Raw genomic sequence first — 27,053 nt, 5'->3', positions numbered from 1 at the left:
AAACATACAAGTTCCTCCTCAATCAGAGTCGTTTTGGGGTGGGCCTAAATAACGCTTCCTCTCTATTGATCCTGTCTGCAGGAGTGCCTGCAAATGCTAAGGTTTTCTTAGGGTAACCCCTTGCTTTTAATCTTTCAGTCATCTCATCCTTCACTTTATGATAACTCTTCTCGGAGCTACAATTCCGCTTCGCATGTAGATATTCACAAAAGGAATACTCCACCTGAAGTTCGGCGGATGGCTACTTGGCGCATGTAAAATCCAATTCCCAACACTGTCTTTCCTGAAAAGTTCCATTACCAGGGTTCCATCTCTCACCATAAGTTAGCATTCCCAAAAAATCTACCATATCTTGGCTGTAATTCATTGTAAACTGGAGATTCAAGTTATTGTCATTCAAAGCCTTACTAAACAATTTTAGACTATCCTCATTACCACTCCATATAAAAAACACATCATTGATGTATCTTAGCCAAATACTTATCATGTATGTCCACAGTGCCAAGTTGGTACCCCAGAGCACCTGCTCCTCCCACCAGCCCATAATCAAATTGGCATAGCTGGGGGCAAAGGAGGTGCCCATAGCAGTGCCTTGTATTTGTTTAAAGAAATCATTCTCAAACATAAAACATTCTCAGAAAAGCAAACCTCTATCATTCTCAGTAACATGTGTGTATGTTCCAAATAGTTTATCCCCAAGCTCATAAGAAATATATACATGCTTTGAGCCCAGCCTTGTGTCTAATGCTCATGTAAAGACTTTGTACAGTGAGACACACCATTGTGCAAGTTTGTTCCCAATGTAGATTTTGTATCTTCATTATAAAATCATTAGTGTCCCTTACACATGAGTTTACATTGCAAACAAAAGGGAAAAGAAAATAATTTACATAAATAGAGGTGTTTTCAAGGAGACTGTTCTTGGACATGGCGATTGGTCATCCCAAGAGGGTTATCTAAGATCTTATGAATTTTGGCAGCAAATAAGAGTGGGAACTGTGGGTGTTTCATTTTTTTAGAAATTGCAACACATCCCATTTTAAGAGCTGGTTAATGTACCATTCCTTCAAAAGATCTAAATATCCCATTTGGAGACTATCATTCCTCTCATAGCATAGTGTGTCATCCAATTGCCTTTGTGACTTCTTCACATAGTTCTCCATTGATATGAGAACTACGTTACCCCCATCATCAGAAGGTTTGATGATCAAATTCCCGTCTCTTTGTAATGATAGTACCACCTCCCATTGGTTCCTAATTAAATTATGTGATGTCAATCCCTCATTACATAATTTTAGCATGTCATTGGATACCAACTCACAAAATTAATATCAATGTTGTCCCTAGAGGTTTGCAGTACATATTTAGACAGTTGTCAAATTTTAGTCTCGAACAATCAAATCTGTGTATACCAAACTCACTACCCCAGTTCAATACTAGTATTGGATCAAATGGGTCACAATTCTCCCTTGTTACCGTGTCATCAGTTGAGTTACTTAAATCGTAGAGGGTATTAAGTACTTCAATATCATCGATAAGTTGATTGAGTTGTTCAACATTCAATGTACCACTTCCCTGAATCTGATCTTTCTTTGTTTTCAAGGCATTTGCTTTATGCAAATTTCAATTTATAAGTAAATCTATATAGGTTCACTCGCATTTGTGCATAATTAACATGAAACCTCAGGCAGGACAGTCCCAATCTCAACACCTCCCCTGCAGTGTCAGTAAGTTCTCTTGCTGACAGGTTGATTGCCGTTAGTTGGTTTGTTGCCTTTTTCCGATCCATTATTGCTTCTTTCATCCTCGTCCGCTTGCTCCCATGCAGGTTTTGCGGTCTGTTCCTCTGTTCTTAGTTTTTTTTTATTTTATATTTTCTGTTTTGCCTTTTTGTTGAATGCCTTTGAACAACGGTCCATTGTTTTGTTTTAGGAGCCAATACTCCTCGAAAAAAGAAATTGTCTCCCTCTGTAACAGGCCGAATGCTCGCATGATCTAGGTCAGAACTAACATCAGTTCTATAATTCCCTACCTTTTATCCATCAATTGTAGCGTTATTGCTAGCTAACTCGCCTCTAACTTTATCAAACTTTTTCGTGAATGTCAGGATGCGTCCTGACTCATAATCGTTCTGATTGTGCTGAAATCTGTACACTTTCCTTTTCATTACCTTCTTTTCATATATCTAAATACTCATCGACTAGTTCCAGTGTATTTATCACCCATTGTTGATCTGATCCAGCTTTGATTTCCGCCATCAACTTATTGATTTGATCAATCAACTCTTTATACTCTTCCCATGCATGTTTGATAAAAGTTAAAAGGAGATTCATGTATTTCAGAGAATTGGCATTTGATGTAGGGCACATCGATTCAATACAATCAACATAGGTATCGATGTAGGGGGCGTGGCTAGCGAGCCACAATGGCGGACGCAACTCTGTAGAGCTCCGCTACCTTTTCCCCGACTTATCCTGTAGTCGGCGATCCTGCGGTGCAGTCCTTGCCACTGATACCGGCGGCAAGATTCTGTGAGGCGGAGGGGGTGCCGGTGGAGTCCCGCAGAGCCGCGGTGCCGGAAAACGGGCTGCGGAGCATCGGGGACACCCGAGCCGGAGGCCGGCTAGTGGCGGTGGGCCGCGAGGGCCGCGAGGCTCTTCCACGGAGCATTGGCCGGAGATAGCCGTGGAGCGGCGGCAATCGTTGAGTGAGGGCGAGCGGCTCGTGGGGGCGATCTCCCCCCGGCTACGGAGGCTGCGGCGTGGCTGTGGTGGAGGAAGCTGCGGGCGTGCTGATACTGCGGCGCTGGAGGTGCCGGGAGGCGTTCTGCGACGAACTGCCGCTGATGGGAGCGCCCTGGTGCCGGGGGGCATGAGGACCAGGCCCTGGAGGCGGTACACCTGGGCACTGCGACCGGTGGAGGGATCGGCGATCGAAGCCCGCTGGGGGCAGCAAAACTTCCCACACTTGCGGACTGCCTGAAACCGGACACATCAGCCTGGCGCTGGGGGCAGCAGGGAGATACGAGACCGAGTGGCGGTGGCCATATTGAGACCTACCCGTCGAGACTGCGCACCACACGGCGCCATAGCCTGGGAAGCTTCGGAGGAGCCTGCATCATGGTGGGAGAGGCGGTGGACGGCCCCCTTCGCCACGCAAGAAGTACGGGTGAGGGCGGCCCCCTGCGGGTGCCCGGCGCTGCCAGCTACGTGCGGTGAGGATAGTGGGGCTGAGAGTTGAGCACGTGGACCTCTGACACCGTGGGACACGCATGGAGGTGGGCCCGTCGCCACTGCGCTTCAAACTGACGGGGAGAGTCGGCTGTGCTGCGGCGAGAGGCTGGTGGACCGGCGCCTGCGGTGAAGTGAAGTCGGCAGGGGGCGAGGGTACGCTTGGAGATCCGCCCTGCGGGGGGGCGCCAGTGTCCCTGCCTGAGGAGACCCTGCCTGGCCGCTGCTGGCCGCCCCGGGAGGCAATTGCCCTCTGCGTATTGAGGCGCGCTGCCTCGCCTGGCTCCCACTGGGTGCGATACCGCGACTGCAGGCCAGGGGGACTGGACCGTGGTCCCTGAACGAGGAAGCGGTGCCGGGGGGCACACGAGGGGGCGGGCCGCCTACTGGCACCCGTTGCGGACTTCACTGACGACCTCTGCCTGCGGCTGGACGAGTGTGGCAAATCCTGTGCGGATAACCCTGGTGTCAGGGTTCACGGGAGGTTTCCTCCGTGTAATTCGGAACCCACCACTGTGAATACCATCTCCTCGGTTAAACCGAGTGATGGAATTCATGGGGCTCTCAGTTGGCGTATTTGTTGGCGCCGCTGGATTTCCAATATGGCCGCTGACGCATTCATGGGTCGGCGTTCTAGTCTTTACTGAATTCTAACGCAGCAGGTGAGGCGCGCCTGCCAACGTTCTCGAGCGCACTTCATCAGAGAAATTATCGAAGCAACACGTACCTCACCGTCGTGGAAGTTAGGGTAGGTCGCGTCGAGGAATTTCGTCGTGCTATCCTTCGACGGTCACCTTACATACTCAGGTTAGTGTATCTCGTTGTAACTTGAATAGTATGTAGAACCTATTCCTGACAAGTAGGAAGTCCGAATTCTAGTCATGAGAGACAATGAGTAGTTCGGAGTCCGGTGACAATTCTGAGTTTATTCCGCAGAAGGAATAAGACTCTCTCAGAGTATTCATTAAGACTCTCTTAGAGTATTCATACTTTAAACCTGAACAACGCGAAACCCTCCTCGCACTGTTCTTGTTTAATTCCTTTGGGACAAGACAGATAGTGCATTAGTCTTAGAGTTTCCGAGTAAATCTACCATAGTACCTAAGCAGCGGAAAGTACCTCAGACATTATAGATAAATAGGTTATCAAAACTAGGAAGTCTATTTACACCTAGCTTACGGTTATCTGTTCCTAAGGCTGTAGCTCAACGAAAAAGTACAACATGCTCACGGCTAGAAGATGAAGTAAGTTAACAGTTACACAACAGCAGTGTAGTTATACTCGGCAGAGAAGATTCACGTTACTCAACTGTTTAATTCTATTTCCAAGACCCGACACCACCTTCACTCCAGTAAGAAAAGAAGAAGAAGAAAGGGTTAGCAAGAGCCAGAGCAAGTCAGTTGTTACACACTCAAGCAACTGAGAAATAGAAGAGAGGTTTGGCCCTGAATACTTCCTGGTAAGACAAGCTAATTCATTACCTCATATACAGTAAGTTAATGCTTAAGGAATTGTGTAGTGAACAAATGCTAATTGTTGCAGAATCGTTTCTCTACAACGACGAAGATATCCAGGGCTGTCTCTTCTCTGTCCAATTCCCCTTTCCCCCGTCGACACTTGCCCGTAGAGAGTTATACCTATTCTCGCGGAAACGTTCCGATGGGGGCATTGGGAAATTAGCATCATTCTGCTCCCGTGTTAGTTGAAGACTGTAAACGCCTCTGACAGAGTGAAGTGCCCACGTTGTCATCAACACCTGAGCAGAATGGCGGAAGGGTTAGATCTAAAAGATTTGAGTGAAATACTTGGAAATATACAAAGGGATCTAGGAGCTGTTAGAGAGGAGAATCAAATCTTAAGACAGGAGATACTGGTTATCAAGGGAAGGGAGACCATTTCTGGAACAAATGTAAAATCCACAGCCTTTGAAACTCTAGGACAAAACATAAGTTCAAGCTCTGTACCCTTGGGTACCACTCAGGTGGTGCACTCCTTGTCCCCAGTAATTCCCCTTGCTCCTCCGGAGTGATTTAATGGAGACACCCAAAAGGCCCAGATTTTTCTGACTCAATGCTCCCTACATTTTATGTGCCGTCCTGCGATTTTCCCTGATGCTCAATCTCGGGTAGCGTTCATTTTATCTTATCTTAGTGGGGATGCTGCCTCCTGGTCGATGCCCTTAGTAACACAAGATGATCCAATCCTTTACAATCTTGAAGATTTTAAGAAAGAATTTCTTCGTATATTCGATAGGAGGAAAGCTTCACAGGCCACGGATAATGAATTGCTAGAGCTTCGTCAGGGTAATAGAGAGTTGGTAGCTTATTTGGCTCAATTTAATAAGTTGGTAGTGGAGACAAATTGGCCAATGAGTAAAAGAGCAGCAGTGTTTTACAGGGGATTGAAAGATGAACTAAAAGATGCCCTGTCTCAGGTTCCAAATCGACCCTCTGAAATCTCAGCCTTAATAGACCTGGTGTTAGAGATTGATTATCGCCTAAATGAAAGAAAGGGAGAAAGAAGAAGGGATTTTAGATCAAGTGTCCCTCGGTTTGATCGAATCAAGTCAGAATCAACACGAACTGTTGAGCAAACCACTCGAGAGGAACCTATGCAGATAGGTGCCATTAGAGGCCCATTGTCGCAGGAAGAAAAAGAAAAAAGACGTCAGAACAAGCTTTGTATGTACTGTGGAGGAAGTGGTCACTTTGTTAAGGCCTGTCTGAAGAGACCTAAGTTACAAAACAAGGAGAAGGAAAACTCTCAGCACCACCAGTAGGCGGAGTTGGACTGGTGGATGCAAGTAAAGACACAACTCCAGTGTTTCATCAACTGGAGAACACCCAGCAAGTCTCCACACCTCACCTGACCTTAGCTGTTACTTTGAAATTTCGAACAGTGATCTTGCAGGAAATCGCAATCATGATAGACTCCGGGGCAACTGGTAATTTTTGCGATCAAAAATTTGCAGTTCAGATAGGTTTACTGGCAATCAAAAAGGAGAAGAGCGAAAAGGTTAAGGCAGTTGATGGGTCAGACTTAACTTCAGGACCAATAACCAGCCACACTGAATCTGTACAGATAATTACCAAGGAGGGTCATCAAGAACTAATGCAGTTTGATCTAATAGATGCTCCTCAATTTCAATTCATTTTAGGAATTCCATGGCTCACAGAACACAATCCGTCAATTGATTGGGAGGCCAGAACCATAGCCTTAGATTCAAAATATTGTGCCCAACATTGTTTCTCTGAACCAGACACACTAGCTGAAAAAAGCGTGGCTGCGCAACTTTGTGACAATGGACAGACAGTATGCGTGATTCAAACTACTGAAATTCCTAAAAACCTTCAGGATTTCAAGGATGTTTTTGACGAAGCTGAAGCAGAAAGATTACCTCCACATCGGTCTTATGACTGCAAGATAGACCTGGAACCGGGGGCGAATTTACCATGCAGCCGAGTTTACGCCCTCACTGAAAAGGAGAATCTTCATCTAAAGGAATACTTAACGAAAAATCTGGATAACGGTTTCATTAGACCTTCCCAGTCACCAGTATCCTCCCCTCTCTTCTTTGTGCCCAAGAAAGGAGGGGACCTTCGAACCTGTATAGACTTTCGAGCAATCAATAGAATAACAACAAAGAATCGTTATCCTTTGCCTCTGATCTCTGTGTTGATTGACCAAGTTAAAGAAGCCAAGATTTACACCCGTCTTGATCTTCGGGGAGCCTATCACCTAATCAGAGTGCGAGAAGGTGACGAATGGAAGACAGCCTTCAGGACTAAATACGGTCTTTACGAATATCAGGTGATGCCGTACGGCCTATGCAATGCGCCAGCGGCATTTCAGTACTTCATAAACGATGTTCTGAAGGACTTCATTGATCTATGTGTGATAGTATACATAGATGATATCTTGATTTATTCTAAGTCTGAAGAGGAACATCACGGACAGGTCCGAGCTGTTTTACAACGTCTCAGAGAAAATTCCTTATATGTGAAGCTAGAAAAATGTCTGTTCAACACCACCACAGTAGAGTTCCTGGGATTCGTGTTGTCACCTTCTGGAATCACCATGGATGAACACAAGGTAAAGGCAGTTGCAGACTGGCAATCTCCAACCACCATCAAGGAAGTCCAGAGTTTTATAGGCTTTGCTAACTTCTATAGAAGATTTATCCATGGTTTTTCTCAAAAGATTCTACCTTTAACCAGATTATTGAGAAAAGGAGTTCCTTTTAATTGGTCAGAGGAAGCTGAGCAAGCATTCACCTTATTAAAGAAAAGTTTCACTTCGGCACCTATTCTTCTACATGCTGACCCCACAGAGCCATTTTATCTAGAGACTGATGCCTCCGACTTTGCTATAGGAGGCATTTTATCTCAAAGGCACAAAAACACCGGCCATCTGCACCCTGTGGCGTATCGTTCTCGTAAACTCAGCCCAGCGGAATGCAACTACACCATCACAGAGAAGGAGCTTTTAGCCATTAAGGATGCTTTTAAAGAATGGAGGCATTACCTCATGGGTGCTAAGCATACGGTGACGATATTCACTGACCACAGAAATCTGAAGTTTTTACGTTCTGCAAGAACTCTTACACCACGCCAGCTTCGATGGTCCCTCTATTTTGCGGAATTCGACTTCGTCATCACATACAGGCCTGGTTCCCAAAATGGGAAGGCGGACGCCTTGTCCAGATTGGATACTGACCATCAGAGTATCAAGGTCGAAAATCAGCAAATAATTCCGGCTGACAGAATCATTGGAACCATTTCCTTGGAACCTTTTGAAGATCAAATTCGAGAACACATGACCACTGCTCTTATCCACGACTGGGCCGCTGAAGACCCTTTACGAACTGTCCAGAATGGATTACCCTATCACGGACAAGCACTATTCCTACCCACCACAGACCTTCAAACTAAAGCCTTACGTGAATGTCACGATCACCCTCTAGCAGGTCATAAAGGTGTCCACAAGACAGATGAATTAGTTAAACGAAATTTCTGGTGGCCACACATGACAAGTGACATTCGACAATATGTTTTGGGATGTGAGATTTGCACTCGGGGAAAATCGGACAGGCAAGCACCAAAAGGCCTTTTACAACCTTTACCAACTCCCCCATATCCCTGGCACACAGTATCTTTAGACTTAATTGTCGATCTCCCATCCTCTCATGGTTTTGACACTATCCTAGTCTGTGTGGACACTTTTAGTAAAATGACACATTTTGTACCTATTAAAGGCACACCAACATCACTACAATTATCACAGTTCTTTAACCAACATGTCATTCGCCTTCATGGCATTCCTAAGGTGTTAATCACTGACAGGGGGTCCCAATTCCTATCTCGATTTTGGAAAGCTTACATAAAAGGGTTAGGTATCGACCACCGCTATTCCACTAGTTTCCATCCAGAAACGGATGGACAAACTGAACGCACAAACCAAGAGTTAGAACAATACCTACGGCTTTATTTGCTTGATGAGGAAGCAGATTGGCCTGATTACTTGTGGTCTGCTGAATTTGCTCACAATAATGCTCAAAATGTTTCCACTGGGTACTCCCCCTTTTTCATAACTTCTGGCAGGCATCCTAATGCACATATTCATTTGTCTAACATCGAAGTCCCTGTAGTTCAGGATTTTGCCCAACGCCTAGTCAACATCCACCAATCGGCTACACGAAATTTGACTGCTGCTAAGGCATCTTATAAACGTGGTGCTGATCGGAAAAGACGACCTACACCCATGCTTAATGTAGGAGACCTTGTTTGGTTGTCTACGAAGAATTTACGCCTTAAGGGCACCCGTAAATTCCAACCACATTTTATGGGTCCTTTCCCTATTGAAAAAATCATAAATTCTGTCACCTATCGTTTGACATTGCCAGCTACTACTAAAATTCACCCGGTTTTTCATGTTTCCCTACTAAAAAAGGTGCAATCCACTTTACGTCAAACATCTCCCCCTGCTCCCATTATTGTTGAGGGAGACCCTGAATATGAAGTAAAGAGAATTTTGGACTCAAAATGGAGTCGCAATCACCTTTTTTATCTCATTGATTGGAAAGGTTTTGTACCTGAAGAGCGATCCTGGGAGAAAAGCTCGGATGTCCACGCGCCACATTTGATCCAGGCCTTTCATGCCAAGTATCCTAATAAACCTGGCTTGGAGGAAACCCCGTTGAGAGGGGGTACTGTCAGGGTTCACGGGAGGTTTCCTTCGCGTAATTCGGAACCCACCACTGTGAATACCATCTCCTCGGTTAAACCGAGTGATGGAATTCATGGGGCTCTCAGTTGGCGTATTTGTTGGCGCCGCTGGATTTCCAATATGGCCGCTGACGCATTCATGGGTCGGCGTTCTAGTCTTTACTGAATTCTAACGCAGCAGGTGAGGCGCGCCTGCCAACGTTCTCGAGCGCACTTCATCAGAGAAATTATTGAAGCAACACGTACCTCACCGTCGTGGAAGTTAGGGTAGGTCGCGTCGAGGAATTTCGTCGTGCTATCCTTCGACGGTCACCTTACATACTCAGGTTAGTGTATCTCGTTGTAACTTGAATAGTATGTAGAACCTATTCCTGACAAGTAGGAAGTCCGAATTCTAGTCATGAGAGACAATGAGTAGTTCGGAGTCCGGTGACAATTCTGAGTTTATTCCGCAGAAGGAATAAGACTCTCTCAGAGTATTCATTAAGACTCTCTTAGAGTATTCATAGTTTAAACCTGAACAACGCGAAACCCTCCTCGCACTGTTCTTGTTTAATTCCTTTGGGACAAGACAGATAGTGCATTAGTCTTAGAGTTTCCGAGTAAATCTACCATAGTACCTAGGCAGCGGAAAGTACCTCAGACATTATAGATAAATAGGTTATCAAAACTAGGAAGTCTATTTACACCTAGCTTACGGTTATCTGTTCCTAAGGCTGTAGCTCAACGAAAAAGTACAACATGCTCACGGCTAGAAGATGAAGTAAGTTAACAGTTACACAACAGCAGTGTAGTTATACTCGACAGAGAAGATTCACGTTACTCAACTGTTTAATTCTATTTCCAAGACCCGACACCACCTTCACTCCAGTAAGAAAAGAAGAAGAAGAAGAAGAAAGGGTTAGCAAGAGCCAGAGCAAGTCAGTTGTTACACACTCAAGCAACTGAGAAATAGAAGAGAGGTTTGGCCCTGAATACTTCCTGGTAAGACAAGCTAATTCATTACCTCATATACAGTAAGTTAATGCTTAAGGAATTGTGTAGTGAACAAATGCTAATTGTTGCAGAATCGTTTCTCTACACCGACGAAGATATCCAGGGCTGTCTCTTCTCTGTCCAATTCCCCTTTCCCCCGTCGACACTTGCCCGTAGAGAGTTATACCTATTCTCGCGGAAACGTTCCGATGGGGGCATTGGGAAATTAGCATCATTCTGCTCCCGTGTTAGTTGAAGACTGTAAACGCCTCTGACACCTGGTGGGCCTTCCCTGGGGGCGCTGGCCCGACGGGTGCCGGCTGCGGTCTGGCGGCGGCTGTCCTGGAGTGGTTGGTGAGAAGACGTTGCGGGTGCAACTAGTCTTTGGGCGATTGGTGGCGGATGCCCACGGCGCAGCAACTAGTGATGGACGCATGCGCGCCAAGCTGCAGCAGGGCCCACAACAGGCACCGACTCCTGATCGTGCCCGCCCTCACGAGGGGATGGAGGAGGGTCCGTCATCGACCGCGGCGCTGGCGGCCAAGATGGACTCTGTGCTGGCCGCAGTGGAGAGAATAGGGACAACCTTGGAGCACACTAGGACGTCACTGGAGAACCGCATTGATAAGGTCACCTCGGACTCACTTCGCGGTGGAAAGAGCTCATCGTGTGCCTGCTCAAAAGCCGCCACCGGGCGCCCGGCCGCGCCCATTCCTGTTCAAACTGCTGAACTATAGAGACAGGGACGCCATCCTCAGAGAGATCCGTAACATGAATGGTCTTTCGGTGAGCGGCAGTCAAGTGATGCTTTTCCCGGACTACACCGCGCTGGTGCAGCGCCGCAGAAATAATTACATGGCAGTGAAACGCCAGCTTCGCGAACTGGCGCTGCCGTACTCGCTGCTGTTCCCTGCTAAGTTGCGTGTGGTTGATAAAGGAAAGACTCACTACTTTGACTCCCCAGCGGAGGTCTGGAACTGGCTAGAGGAGAAGGGACTATGGACTGGGCAGAGGCCGGCAGACCCGGGTGACAGAGCCCGCCCCAGTAGAGGAGACAGGCGTCGTCAACGACGTAGAACAGCGTGCGAGATGCCGGCGCGGTCAGTAGCTCCAACGCCGGAGAAAATGCGACAAGAGCGTCGGAATGTGCTGAAGGCGGTCACGAGACTGGCCAGTCCGAGCCAGATAGACTCATCGGACCAGGAGGTGCGACTCGAGGTGCTAGTGAGCGGGTCAACGTCTCCGACGACATCCCTCTCTGAAGCCTTCGGTGGGCCGGTGGTTACCCCACAGACGGCGGATGGTATCCTGGACTAAGAGATGGCCTGAGAACTATCGCTTGTGCAAGTATCATGAAGTTGCCCGATGTCCATGGGGAGGTGGAGGGAGAGCCTGGGCCCTGGAACTAGTTTGGTGGTCCTCCCGACCTGGGAGGGGGATCTGTTGTGGTTACAGCTGCTCGTTCAGGATGGGTCTCCCCAAAGGGAAACAGTAGATGTGGCTCCCAGGGGACGCTTGCCTGCGCCTCATTAGTCGCACCACTCACCACTGGGTAGCACTCCTTAGAGGCACACCACACTTGGATGGCACACGGGGACAACGGTGGCGAGCATTCATCCACACGTCACTACCCCCAGGTCACACCCTGACCTAGTTTTCACCCGCGTAGGGTTACGTAAGTTTGGACGGACACACTTGTGCGATTCGCCCCAGCCGTTAAACACTTGTTATTGTTATGTTAATATTGTTACCTCAGGTCACAGCTCCCTTCCTTCACTGCAGCGCAAACTGGCTGCCACTAACCCCGATCCCGGTCCCCCCGACACAACACAGCTGCACCATGACACGTGTTAACATTACGTGGAACATACGGGGTATGCACACTCCCGCGCGGAGGTACTCCGTTTTCGCCTACTTACAGCGACACTCAGCCGGCATCGCACTATTACAGGAGACACACATGACGCAGCCCGAGTTAGAGAAGTTGCGACGGCGCTGGAGAGGCCAGGTTTATGGCACGGTGTACTCGGCACAGGCCAGGGGCACCCTCGTGTGGGTCAGAGCGGGCGTCCCGTTTGTTAGCGAAGACGTGTCTGTGGACACTGAGGGCAGGTACACATTGGTAAGGGGAACGCTGAACGGCCAAGCTGTATTACTGGCTTCGATCTATGCCCCGAACGTTGACCAAATACCCTTCCTCGTGCATCTGTCGCTGGCGGTAGCGCCGTACGCCGGAATCCCCTGGCTGCTTGGAGGGGACTTTAACTCTGTCTTAGATGTGCATCTGGACAGGTCGTTTCCTCCGCTCCGCGCGGCGGCCGCTGCCTCCACGGCCCGTGCGTTGGTCGACTGGCTTTCACAGTGGGGGGTACTGGATATTTGGCGTACTCGGTGCCCCACGGATCGAATCTATTCCTATTATTCCTCTACGCATGATCTTCACGTGCGGTTGGATGGGATGGTGGGATCTCCGGCGCTGCTGCCACTGGTGGAGAGCGCAGATTATTTGGGGCGCACACACTCTGATCATAACCCCCTGAGGCTCCGACTTAGCTGGGAAGTGGGTCGTCCTCCCATACCCACGTGGCGACTCCAGCCCACGGCGCTGGAAGACCCGGACTTCCGCTCTTCTGTGGAAAACGCGCTCCTCTCCTATTACGAGCTCAATGAGGGCACAGCGAGCGACGCGCGGGTGGAATGGGATGCGCTTAAAGTAGTGATTCGCGGTCATTGTTTAGGGACCACATGGAATATGCGGAGGCAGATAGCGGGGTCGCTCACCCGTCTCGAATCCCGGCTGCTCCAACATGAGCGGGAGGGAGAGGGGGGCAGTGCATGAGCACAACAGTTGGCAGACCTGAGCGCCGATCATGCTGAGCTCCTAGAACGCCTGAGGTGTCTGAATTATGTGGCACACACGGCCCGCACGCACGCATCGGCTGACAGGGCAGGTCGGCTGCTTGCCTGGCTCTTGAAGCAGGAGACTACCCGAGCCCCAGTCGTGGTGATACGTACGCCAGGGGGAGAGCTTATGTGCACCCACCGGGACATTCATAGGGTCATGACAGACCATTATGCACAACTGTACCGTGTGCGGGGACACTGCTCGGGGGAGGATCTCGAGCAGTTTATTGGACAGGCGCGACTGCCTACGGTCACTGCTGAGCAGACTGTCCTCTTACATTGGAAGAGATAGGAGACGCCATCTCCTCAATGGCATCTGGGAAAACTCCGGGCCCCGACGGGTTACCTACGGAGTTTTATAAAGCCTACCGTGAGCATCTGGTGCCGCACCTCCTCAAGGTATATAGGACGGCGGTTGAGGCAGGCGCACTACCTCCCTCGATGAGTGAGGCCTACTTGGTGTCTCTACCCAAGCCGGACCGGGACCCTACGGACCTGGGCTCTTACCGCCCGCTGGCGCTCCTTAACACTGACTGTAAGATCTTAGCTAAGGTGCTAGCGGAGCGTTTGGCGCCAGTGGTTGCACACTTAGTCCACACAGACCAGAATGGGTTTGTGCCAAAGCGCAGTACGTCCTTGAACCTGAGGAGATTTTTCAGGGTGGCGGCAGACAGTACACGGGAGTGGCCCAGGGCAGGCTGCCTAATACTAGATCTGGAAAAGGCATTTGATTGCCTGGAATGGCGGTATCTTTCGGCACTTCTGCTGAGATTTGACCTTGGCTTGGAGTTTCTACAACTGGTGGGTCTCCTCTACAAAGACCCTAAGGTGCGGGTGCGACTGGGGCCGTATATATCAGACGCCATACCGATATGCAGGGGAACCTGACAGGGATGCCCACTGTCGCCGCTCCTGTTTGGTCTCTGGCGATGGAGCCCCTGGCAGCGGCTATACGAGAGCGGACAGAGGCTGGCATACCATTAGGGGACGCTGTACATCAGGTGTCACTTTATGCAGACGATTTGTTGGTGTATGTACGGGACGTCGACGACATTCCATCTCAGCTGGCCCACGTCCTGCGTGATTTTACTGCCCTTTCGGGGCTCCGGGTGAACGCCAGCAAATCTTACCTTTACACGTTCGGCGAGGGGCGGCAGGACCCTGGTTATGTCTTAAATGGCACCAGAGTGCAGTGGAGGGGTGACACCTTCCGATACTTAGGACTCCGCATTTACCGTTAGCCGGCAGACCTAATAGATGGTAACCTGGGCAGGGCCTTCACGGCCATTAAATCTCAAGTACGCTTCTGGAACACGCTTCCGCTCACGGTCACGGGCAGAGTGGCGCTGTCCAAAATAGTGGTCCTCCCGCGGCTCCTGTACTATTTCGCTAACCTACCTTTTTACATCCCAGCGGCCTTCTTCGCCAAGCTGTCGCAACTCCTTAGGGACTTCATCTGGGGGAATAGCCGACACAGGATGTCCCTCAAGAAACTATACCTCCCTACGGACCAGGGAGGGTTGGCGGCACCCTGTTTCGAGCATTATTACCTAGCGGCCCAACTGCAGTGGATAGCGCGCTGGTTAGCGGATAGGGGTCGTGAGGACACTGCGTCCATGGGTCGTGAGGACACTGTGTCCATGACCTATCACTCCTTAGTTAGGACTTTGGGTGCTCGGTGGGGGGACATGGCCGTGGAGCCCGGCCAGCACCTTACTATACAGTACTTGCCCGTTTTGGGAAGGGGCTGCCACCTGATTAGGTGGTTTGCGGCATCGTTGAGGACGCACACGGCGATTTCCCTAGAGCCGCTTAGGCACAAATGGGACGCGGACCTGGGGAGGCAGTTGACAGATAAAGATTGGGAACGCATACTGAAAGGCCCGGTGCGCATCCCTAGAAACATGCGCCTCAGACAGATACAATTATTCGTTATTCATAGGGCATATCTTACTCCCGCGGTTCTTAACAGTTACTACCGTCACGCAAACGCACGGTGTCCTAGATGCGCTGAACCGGGGGCCGACCTCATACATATGCTGTGGGGCTGCTGCAAATTGCACTCCTACTGGCGTGCAGTTCACGACTCCCTGAATACTTTAACGGGAAGGGATATATCCTTCGACTGGGTGGTCTACCTACTGCATCACTTTCATAGGACGCGCACAACTAAGGTGACGTCTCGGTTTCTGGATTTTAGGGCTCGCGGTTGCAAAGCGCCTCATAACCAGGCGGTGGAAGGCACAGGACCCGCCCCATCCGCGGGCGTGGGGGCGCTCACTCGCTGCGTGGGCCGGAGCGGAGGGAACTGCTATTAGACGGGAGGAGATACTAGGGTTGAGGAAGACGCCCATAGCCGTGCAGTGGGAGGAGATGCTTCAGGCACTCAGGCATGCTGAGGAGGGGGATGGGAGGGATGAGCGGGGGGGGGGGAGTCGACGTCACGTCGGGCAGCAGGAGATCCGCCGGAGTGACCTCATAGGGTTCCACACACAACACGCACCCGCATTGAGCGAGAGGGGAAAACGCACCCGAACACGTGATTATGTGCCGCAGTTTCGTCACTACATGCAATTGGGGGAGAGGGGGACTACACGGGGGACAGGGACAGCGATAGACACACTGGAGCTGGTCTACGTTTGAGGTGGTTGAGGTACTTTATGTTTGTTTCCTTATTGTTTCTGGACAGTAGCTGCGGATTCGGCTGCGTGACTCACCGGGATATCCTGACGAGCCCACGCGGGGGAATGCAGGACTGCACATATCAAAGTTTGAGATTTATGTCTCATTAGGGGTTTAATGCATCTGGGCGGAGTTCATCAAGCTGCGACCTAATTATGTATCTTTTAAGTGCGCTACGCACTGCTGTTATACCAGGGAGCTCGTATGCTAATGTACCGAATGTCTGTACTGGTGTTTGGAAAAACAACAAAATTAATAAAAACAGATGTTAAAAAAAAAAAAAAAACATAGGTATCGATGTAGAGGGCAACACCATTACAATGTTTCCATGTGCCCTGAGCAGCAATAATGGTTAGATACAGACAGTCCTGAGAGTGACAATCAGTAATTATTAGCCTATTTAGGGCTGTCTCCAATTGTGTCCAAATGCTATGCCACAATACAATAGGTCATATCCTAATAAGATCTGCTAATAAGAACCATTCTTGCATTTTCCGCAAGCTGTCATTTCTCTATGTTGTGAAAACCCCAAACACAAGCCCTATATTGAGCCAGAGAGCTCTTTAAGTGGCCTCCGCCCCAGTCTGGTCCAAATCAGTTAAGCGCAGCAATGGATGTATTCATCTGCAAGGTTCTGGATATAACCAGATGCTCCCAAGAGCCCTGAGAGTCAAACAACAGTCCAAGTAGGAGAAAATGGAAGAACGTGCAAACTTAGTATCTCCTACCTTGAATTGGTTTGATTTGTCAACTTCTTAACCTCATTTCATAATGAATGTTTTAGACAAATTATTTCTTAAATCTAAATGGGCCATATATTCCACAAAATGATCGATCAACCATTGCCGACCTTTTGTGGTACGCCATAAGTAGTGCGTCATCTGCATATAATAATATTGGTAAGGGTCTATGCCCAATCTGGGAACCGTCATAACTATTTTCTTCCAAAACCCTACTGAAGTTGTTAATGTACATTTTAAGTAGAAATGGCGCCAAGATGCAACCCCGCTGTACCCAGTGTCTGATATTAGGTTCCTGTACATTTTTCATTTTTTTAAATAAATTTCTTTATTGCGGTTTTGAGATTCACAACACACATAAACAATTCCAATTTACACTCAGTTCTGCACAAGGATCCTCCCAGTCCCTATCCAGCAACTGTGAATCCATTCATGGCGATCTTCGAGGTGTGTACCGAACCGGCAATCTGCTTAAACATTAGCCCTAACCAACGTTCAAACTTTCAACTAAACATTCCCCTTCCTACCCTCCCTCCCCACTGTACATTTTTCATTTATTCCAAACCTGATTCTCACCTTGGCATTTGAGTAAATGTTCCTCATAAAATTCACTAAGTTAATGTTGACACCCATCTTAATCATCATGCTCCATACTTTGTATAAATGTACACAGACAAAAGTGCTGGAAAGCTCCATAAGTGCCAGATAGACAGCACCTTCCCTTGCTAAGTAATTTTAAACTGAGAAACTGCTTTAGGGCCCCCCCCCTTTCTGAGTCACTGCCAAAACTTTATTTTCCTCCGCCCAATTCTCCAGTCTACAAAGTATTATTCTCCCAGTCACCTTAAAAAATGAATCCAGAAGGGCAATTGGCTGATAGCAATTTGGATCTACCCTATCTTCCTTCTTGAGATTTGGAGCTATCAGAGAGGTAGACCAAGAAATAAAAGGGCCGACTTTACAGATCACTCTCAAAATATTGGTCAGTAATGGTCACCATAACTCCAGATTGGTTTATAAAAAATCAACAGGCACCCTGTTAGGCTCTGGGGCCTTCCCACTACTAGAACTATTAATAGCATAGAGAACTTTATGTAAAAATAACAGGAGATATTACCTCAGTAAATGTATCTGCCCCATGTGAATTGTGGCTTCCATTAAATGCAACCATAGTGTCCTGTGATGAATAAATCTCACAGAAATGGGTTTCACTGTGTTGGACCGGGCCCTTTTTTATAGGGTTATCTCCAAACTTTTTGCTTCCTCCTGTATTTTTCTGACTTCGTTTTTGCCGGTTTTAGAGCTCTGGACACTTTACCACTGCTGACCAGTGATAAAGTGCAAGTGCTCCATGTGTAAAATGTATTGGTGATTTGTTTATCTTTGATTTCCATATTTGATTTACTAATAAGTCCCTAGTAAAGTACACAAGCTGTGCCCAGGGCCTGTAAATCAAATGCTACTAGCAGGCCTGCAGCACTGATTTTGCCATCCACATGAGTAGCCTGCAATCATGTCTCAGACCTACACTGCAGTGTCTGTGTGTGCAGTTTTGAACTGTCATTTCGACCTGGAAAGTGCATTCACTTGCCAGGTCCAAACATTCACTTTTACTACATGCAAGTCACTCCTAAGATAGGCCCAAGGCAGCCCCTGGGCAGGGCGCCTACTATTTGAAAGGCTGGACATGTACCAGTGGGTTTTACATGTCCTAATAGTGAAATACTGCTAATTTCGTTTTTCACTATTGCAAGGCCTATCTCTCCCATATGGTAACATATGGGTTGCCTTGAAATATCTTTTAAGTGTAATTTCCCATTAGGAGCAGATAGAGATTTGAAGTTTGGGGTCTTTGAACTCACAATTTAAAAATGCATCTTCTGGTGAAACTGGTTTTTAAATTATGTTCTGGAAAACACGACTTTTAGAAAGTGGGCATTTTCTTGCTTAACCATTCTGTGCCTCAGCCTGTCTGTAGAATCCACGTCTGGGTCGGGCTCTAGTGTATTCACTATAGACAGTCACACAAAGGAAGCTCAGGTGTGCCCTGCATATCCTGATGGGCCATCACCACACCTTCCTGAGCTAGAGTGGTGAGAGGAGTTGCCACTGACACCTGAATGGGGCTGTGCCTGTCCTCACATAAAGCTGTCGCCAGCCAGGCCATGGAAAGCCAGGGTCTTGCGCTCTACACAGACTTTCCTTTGAAGCTTGCCTACTTCAAAGGTAGAAAGGGGTATTAGTATTGAACCTCTGACACCCAAAAATCAGAACACTTCTGGACTGAAGAGATTCTGCCAGGAAGAAGAGCTGGATGCTGTAGGAGGAAACTGCCACTCTGCCTCTTGCTGTGTTGTGCTGGCCTGCTGCTTGCTGCTTCTGTCCTGGGAGTGAAAGGACTGGACTTTGCTTTCTGTATCCTGCTTTCAAATGTTCTCCAAGGGCCTGTATGTCCTTGCCTCCTGTTAAGAAGTCTCAGGGCCATCAAAGACTTCACCTACCATTGCATGGGCTCTTCTGCTAAGAGTCCTGAGTTGCCAAGTTGTGCCAAATCCAGCTCCTGAGACCTTAGAAGTAGACTATGGTGAACTGAAGAAAAACATCTATGCATTGATTCCCAGCACCTGCTTTTTTTGATGCATTTTTTTTCTACTGGGTTTTATATAGCGCAAGCTTGACCCACAGATATTGGGTATCAGAGCAGTTTACATAGCACCAGTTGCGTTACATGAGGACACAATCATTTTTGTTAGTCACAGGGAGATTACGTGATTTGCCCAGAATTATACAATGTTCAGCGTCATTGCCGATACTCTAACCCAGGTCTCCAGATTTGTGTTCGACCACCCTAGCTGTTAGGCCAACTCCTCTCCCCAAGCATTGCTACAAACTTCGAAGAATCGCCGCTGCCAGCACCGGAGCGTGGTTCACGAACTGCGCATCAACCACAGCTTTCACCGTAGGCCCCAGCTTTCCATCGCAGCACATTTGAAGAACCGCTGCAGTGAGAGTTTTGAGCACTTCATCACCGAAGTCTGTGACGCACCTCTCTAACTCTGGCGCAGCGCATTCTTACGTGGCTTTAGAATCGATGAAGCGCATCTGGATTTTCAACGCATCTTCCCTTGATAGGATAGGATTCCTAACTTTACTACTCCTAAATGCCTTTTGTGAATACCGAAAGTCGTAAAGTTAGGATTTTGTCTCAGATTACTTTTGTGATTCGGGCCCACCATTTATAACACTCAATCTTCTTATGGTATAGCGACTTCAATTGTGGGAGCAGGCAGCTCTCTAAAGTAAGGGTTATAAATAATTTGCCGAAAAGCACAGCTATCCTTTCGTCTGCTGGCATTAATTAGTCCCTGCCTCATGTTTTACTTCCTGCTTCTAGTGGTCAATGCAGTCTTATATGCCCGCCTGCATTCGGCTACGTCATTATTTACTCTGGGTGATCTGTTCATTGCCAAATGCCATCTTCAGTGATTTTAAGGCTTTTGTACACATGGGGTCAAACCAGCCTTTTTGAGTTCTTCTAGTCTGTGGGGTAGTGCCAGTCAAAGTCTCCTTGACATATCTAGTGATCCCCAAAAAGCGTTCTTGATGTCCTCATCCCCTGCACCATCATCAAGGCAGAAATTCACTAAGAAGAAGTTTTCTCGCACAAGATTTGAAAAAGAGACTTCAAGAATATGTCTACTCCATTTAACACTAACGCCATTTCAAGAGACCACTTCTAACTCGTGTTTGCATTCTGCTCCATTAGCCTTCAACTCATTATATGAGCAGATAATTTTCTGAAACTCTGGCCATTCTGATCACTTAGGCCATTTAGATTTCTCTTAAAATTGAGAACCTCAGTGCACTGTTGGCTAAAATAAAGTTGACTGTCTATCTGCAATCTCTGCGCATAAAAGTGTCCTCAAAAGGGGCTTGTGGTACACAGGCCTCATTGGCAGAAACCAGTCAAAATGAAGGAGTACATTATTTAGTTTTTCACCATATCCATCATGGCCAAAATGAGATATGCCTTAATCAGTATGGTCCACATATCCATATACTTATCTAGGTGTGCAGGGGCAAAGGTGAGTGATAAAGCCCCCCCCCGCATATCACATTATTAGCCACTCCTTTCGCAGAGCAAACAGCTTGCAAATCCTTTGCAATACTGCCAACCACAACTGCTTTCTCTCAGGTAAAGATATTATTATAATAAAATATATATATATAAACGCATGCTTCTAGAAATGTTAAAGCCAATGACCTGGTAGTAGAGGGAATCCATTTTCTTTTGCTAAAAATCTTCCCTGAGCTCAAAATGGATCATACGTAACAAGGCCCCCCTTTGCTCTACCTGCCACGGAAGGCATTGCTGGGGTAAGTTTAAGGTATAACCATTAATATGGGGGACAGTCAGTGGCACACGACTACCGAAAACACATAATCTGAAACTGCTTAACAAAGGCGAACCAATCTGGGCTCTGGATCTTATTCCTAATGCCGGCTACATTCCCCCTTGGGGGCAGATTGGGGAAAATCACCCCCATCTGCAACCCCTTGCAGCAGGGAGACTGCCTGCATATCTTGTTGGGGGTGGAGGCATGGCCGTACCCATGATGGACAGTCCCCATCCTTATATTTTTTATTTTTCATTAAGTGGGGGGTATATTTGGGTAATCACCCCTATCTGCCCTCCGGGGGGAGTGGTGGGGCACACAGAAAGACTGCCAGCATATGTTTGGTGTCGTAGTGTATGGTCACCACCCCACCACTATATTTTTCATGTCTGTGGTGTCTAGTGGTCTTTCTGCTCCCAGGGGGGCAGATTGGGGTAATCATCTCCATCGGAAACCACAGCCGCAAGTTGAGCACTGCCTGCAGTGCATGTTAAAGAAATCCTACTTTGTTCAGTAGAGATGATATTCCTCAGCCATTGCTGCCATCACAACTCACAGTGGATCAATGCACTCGTAAGGCAAGGCAGAATGTGGAAATATAGACTGGAGATTTGCAATTGCACATGGAGGTGCTTTAAGCCATCCGTTGAAGCCTGAAATTGGCCCTCACACCACACAAAGACGCGCTGCGGCAAACATTCCAGACCTCTTCTCTCTGCGCTCATCCGCACCCTGCTTGGCTATTGCCAAATCCCTCTTATCCACCATGTTATGGCAACCCGCAATATGACGTTTTTTACCATCTTATTTAGAATTAACCATACAATAGCTGAGGAGTTGTAATACGCCAGAATATAGTCTATGGAAGTATAGCCTGACATAAATATTGTGTTCTAAACATTATTTACACATAGAATTATAGATGGGTAACTGTGAATTTTGAGGATGTTTTCACCAAGGAGTTATGAGTGACATCAAATGGACGACAATGAGCTCGAGTCGTCTATGACGTCACTCAGAACGTTGAGATAAAAACACCCTAGTAATCTAGTTCATCTATCTAGAATTTTATGTTATGTGTAGCCCCACAATCATCTGTCCCTGCCTTCAACTGCTACGCAGGACCAGAGGAGTAATGGGGGAGCCATACATAACATGGCCTCTGCTATGTATCCCTGTCCCATAGAGTTAGAAAAAATAAAACGTGCCTGCCATCCACTACCAGCCCCTACCACCTTCCTTCCCCCTCCTGCAGCTGTGCTTTCTGCTTTCAGTCAAAGGAGACATGCCGCGCTTTGCCTGTCAGCCTGGCCTGAAAGGTCTTTATGATGGAGCAACAGTGGGCAATGAGTTTCGTTATCAACTGTTTCTACGTCATAGCAGTGAGTTATGACATTTGTAAACTAGAATAAAAGGTAGTGGCTCCCTATGAGAGCCATACATAATAAAAACATTGTTCCACTAGGTGTAGTTTTTCTGTTATTAACTCAAATAGGGCGATATTTTTGGTAAACTTTATTTAGGACACACTTTTTACGTACAGATAATATTCTGCCAACTATATTCTGGTGCTATACCAATGAAGCATTTGAACGACAAGTACAATAATCAACGTTGAATAAAAAACCAATAATAATAACATCACAAGAACAATAGACTTGGGATCAAAATTGCGCAAGCTAAAAGGTCTTCATGTTTTTTTCTAAACTCTAAAAGTGTTGATGCAAGTCTATGAGTCTGTGGAAGGGAGTTCCAAAGCCTTCCTGGCCAGAGGGATGCTCCAACAGGCGGCAGATTTGCTGCAGGTGTTATAGAGGCTTCCCGAGATCTTCAGCTTGGAGGCAAGAGAAGAGGGTTGATGTGGGATAAAGAAGCTTTATTTGTCTTATTAGATTAGTAGAACTGGTCAGCAGGTACCAAGGTGTGTTAATTCTAGCAATAGAGGTGAATTTGTGTCCATAATTGCAGGTTGATGGACAGACTGGAGAAAACTGTGTCTATATCTGCTGAGGCATAGACAGACTGGCAAGATCTGTGTCTATACCTTCTGGTGATGGACAGCAGTGCTTAATTTGAGCCGGTGCTTTCCGGTGCTCAGCACCGGCACCTAATCCTCATCCTCAGCACCGGCGCTTATAGCACCAATTAAGGACACACTCATTTTCAAGGCACATGATTTTCCTCAGAATCACAAGATGTTGAGCCACGCCGAGAGTCGAAAATGGTTACCCAGCTCTGAAATCGGTAGTTCTAGCCATTAGGCCAAGTCCGCTCCAGAATAATAAGTTTGGTTTGATTCAAATCCATATCTGCAGTGAGTGGGCAAACAGGATGGGCCTTTGGACTCCATATGTGCCATCAATGCATGGGGCTGCTTTGACTGGAGTTCTCCACATTTGGGTTTTTCAATTCCCCCAGGAAGGGAGAACAGGTCCTTCTGGCATCCATAACCGGATCAGTCTGTTTGCCTTTGTGTTCATTTAATTTTTACATCTGAAAGCAGTATTGTCACACAAACACACATAGCACAGTCTTTGAGGTGCTATGGTGCAGCTCATCCCTCACACTGAAACAGAATAAAGACAACCTACTGATGTCAACACACATGTTTTACCAGCTTGCAACTCTGAGTGGGTAAATAGGTTATCACAGAATTTAATTCATGTCACATGTACTGCTGTAGCAATCTGTGGATGGTGAGGTTACATGACAACACTCCAAGTCTCACATCTTGGCCTTGTGTCCCAGGCATGATGCAGTGAGTTGCTGATGCAGGGTGTGTGAGTGAGCATTCTCTGTGCCCAGCAGATGTTGCCAGTTGTAATATCTGAGGAGGCAGCTAATTAACTCCTAATGAGGTGTATGAATATTAACTTATCTGTAACCTGCAAGTGTAATAAAGATAATTTACAAAATAAACTTACTGCTGGAGATCTCTTCATTACGTTGGTGGTACGGAGATCTTATTCAAGCGCGAGTCTAATCCCCTATCAAGCACGTTTTGAGAAGGGGAAGAGGAAAGCCAGCCAATCAGCCATCTTGGAGATATCAAAGTGTGACCCTTGGTTGAGTTCCAATGAAAAGTGGACTACTGGGGTCAATAAAAGGCTGCTATGCTTAATGTGCAGCTTGGTTGCTGGTGGGGGTACTGGCACTCATTTGTGGGGGCATGACATATTGTTGATCATCAGAGTTCGACCCAGACCAAGACATCGAATGGGAGCAACGGCGAAAGGAAGTCAGGAAAGATAGAGAACAGTGTAAAGGGATTAATCAGGGATGAAAAGGAAAGAGTGAGATAGAGATAAAGGCTCCTATGTATCAACGCATTTCTCCATAGACACAGAATGGGGAAAACACAAACGTACATCGGGCCCAAATGCTGAGGTGATGGAAGGAATAGATATGAGGTGAAATCAAGCCGAGGTGGTCTTGGTAACTGGGAACCCCAGCATTTAGCCTTACTTGTGTCAGACCCATACAAAAATCCTTCAATCCCCGTACTTATATCTTTCACAAATGAAACATTAGACAAGGTGAGGGATATAATGTGTGTTTTAGCAGTGCCCTGTATGGTTTACTGCTGATTCACAACCTTCTTTCATGAACCTGATAAATGAATGGACTTGATGTATGCAGTAGATGTGCTCAGTTGTGCGTCGCTGATCCATACATGTATGTTTCTATCTAAGGGTAGTTTTTGGGTCTGGATTGACAGAACTTGGTGTATCCTTCCTCCTTCTAAGGAGTGCATGTCTTGCAATGCATGAGAGACTATTTTACACCTTAAACGCATACTCAATCAACGCACATTAAATCATTTATCTCACAAATGCATTATGTACAGAAAGCAATCCTTATTTATTTTTTCTAACTGTGGCATGCTTTTTTATCTATTAGGACTCAAAATGCGAATTAGACACAGTGGCTTTGCCAATGCTTGTTATTTACGATGCAATGTGCTGTAAAGGAAAGAAGTATGTGGTATTTAGTTTATTGGTAGTGTAGTTCCTCTAATATAGATGTGACATTCACAAGGGATGTGTTATGCCACAATTTGATGTGCAAGTGAATGATGATGTCATGATATAAAATCTGCTGTGAGTGAATGGTCTTTGTACCCTGCAGATGCTTTTGGATGGAAGGTGTTGCAGCCGCAGGGTGGTGCTAACTCCTCCAGGTCTTTGTGATTACAGGTGGATCTGTAACCTGTAAGTATACTACAGAAGTTCCTTTATTACTTTTGCCTGATAGAACTTACTTTGTTTCACCACAGCCTGAGGGTGTACAACACCCAGCAGCAGCCTCTTAATAACCACAAAACCCTAAGACCTGCCCTCAAATGCTTTCTGTCCGGCAATGCACCGGAGCGATCCTCTGAGGGTACAACAACGCAATATCGAGTGGTAGAGCAGAGGTGCGTTAACAAGTTTAATATCTCTAGGTTCCATAGTCAACAACCTCACTCATAGACTTCATGTCAATCAGGTCAGCATTATCTCTAGATCACACCTCAACTTCGCCACTAGAGAATATCTCAAAACCCCTTTGCTTAGTTACTAGATCATAACTCCGTCTAAGCATGGGTCATAACTCAATTTAACCTCTGGGCTATATCTCAACTTAACCCTTAGACAAGAACTCACTTTAAACACTAGACAACTAATCAATTTTCCCAATAAAGGACATACCACAAAACACTACACCACAGCTCAACCTAACTATTGGACCACGTCTAAACGTAATCACTAGTTCACAATCTAACTTAACCACTAAACCACACCTTAATTTAACCACTGGACCACAGCTCAATTTAATCAAAGAGAAAACTGAATGTAAGCACTGGAGCAAAAATAAGCAACCACTGGAACAAGATTGAGCCGAACCACAAAAACAAGATCTCAACTTTATTATTACAACACAGTTTAACGAAGACCCTACAGAACATTGGGATTTTATTTGAGATCTCAATTTCCATATAGCCTTGGAGAACATTTATGAGAATGCCCTGGTTTGCAGCAGCTATAGTTCTCTTTGAAAGGCGATTCACTGGTTGAGCATGCTCGCGCTGCTGCATGCTGCATGCTGCGGTGACTGTGTTAGTACAGGTGGCCACTCTCAGACTATCCGGGCATTATCGCTGGATTAATAAACACATTGCTGGTACTCACCTATTAAGTCTGCCTTCTCCCGTTGACGTCCAGTCTTCAAGGTTAACGCCGGGCGGCCGGAAGAAGCCCTCAACGCGCACTTGGGAATAAGGTGAGTGAGCGGCGAGTGAACTTGTACAAGCAGTGAGCAATATCTGAATATTTTTTTCTCTTTTTCTTCACTGAACCGGCCATTCCAGTTTCTGTTCCTCCAGCCCAGAAGCAGAAACAAGGTGAACCATATTGCAAGTTGTCGAACCGGTTGCACCAGGCTGCTCAGAGCGGTGGAACAGGTATGGCTCTAGCACGGGGAGAGGCCCATGCTTGGTGCCAGGCCCTTGTTCCTCTGTACGCGGACACAGATTCAGGGAAGGAAGGGTTGAACCTCAGTGGCATGGGCAGATCTGGAGCCCATAGCAAAGAATGTGAATTTTTTTATGCTCTGTCCTTGCAACCACGACCAAGCTTGGATAAAGCCGCCCTAAAGGCTTAGAAGGTTGATTTCGGAAGTTGACCTGTGAATTCGTTGAAAACCACCTACAAGGGGCAGTATTGCATTGCACCATGGAGACACCACTGCATCCTACACCCTTACCTTGCCTGTAATCACTCATGCTTTGAATTTATCTTGTATAGTACTACATTCGGCTGAAAGCAATTAAAGAGTACGTAAAAGCACACACAAAGAACATACATTGAGTAGTTTATACACACTGGGTATAGCAGGATTCAACAAATTTAAAAGCATGCG

At 47.0% G+C, this 27,053-nt stretch overlaps 1 protein-coding gene across 2 annotated transcripts in view; it reads right to left on the bottom strand.

Moving 5' to 3' along the window:
- RBBP8NL (RBBP8 N-terminal like) overlaps positions 1-26,443 on the bottom strand; it is a 229,426-nt gene extending 202,983 nt beyond the window's left edge. For both annotated transcript variants that reach the window (XM_085619752.1, XM_085619753.1), the window contains exon 1: positions 26,324-26,443. The gene's annotated coding sequence lies outside the window, so the exon portion shown is untranslated. The remainder of the gene's footprint in view (positions 1-26,323) is intronic.
- Between the last annotated feature and the right edge of the window lie 610 nt (positions 26,444-27,053).

The sequence above is a fragment of the Triturus cristatus genome, chromosome 7 (assembly GCF_964204655.1).
Source record: "Triturus cristatus chromosome 7, aTriCri1.1, whole genome shotgun sequence".
NCBI classification, from domain to species: domain Eukaryota; kingdom Metazoa; phylum Chordata; class Amphibia; order Caudata; family Salamandridae; genus Triturus; species Triturus cristatus.
This window is presented reverse-complemented; position numbering and strand designations above follow the sequence as displayed.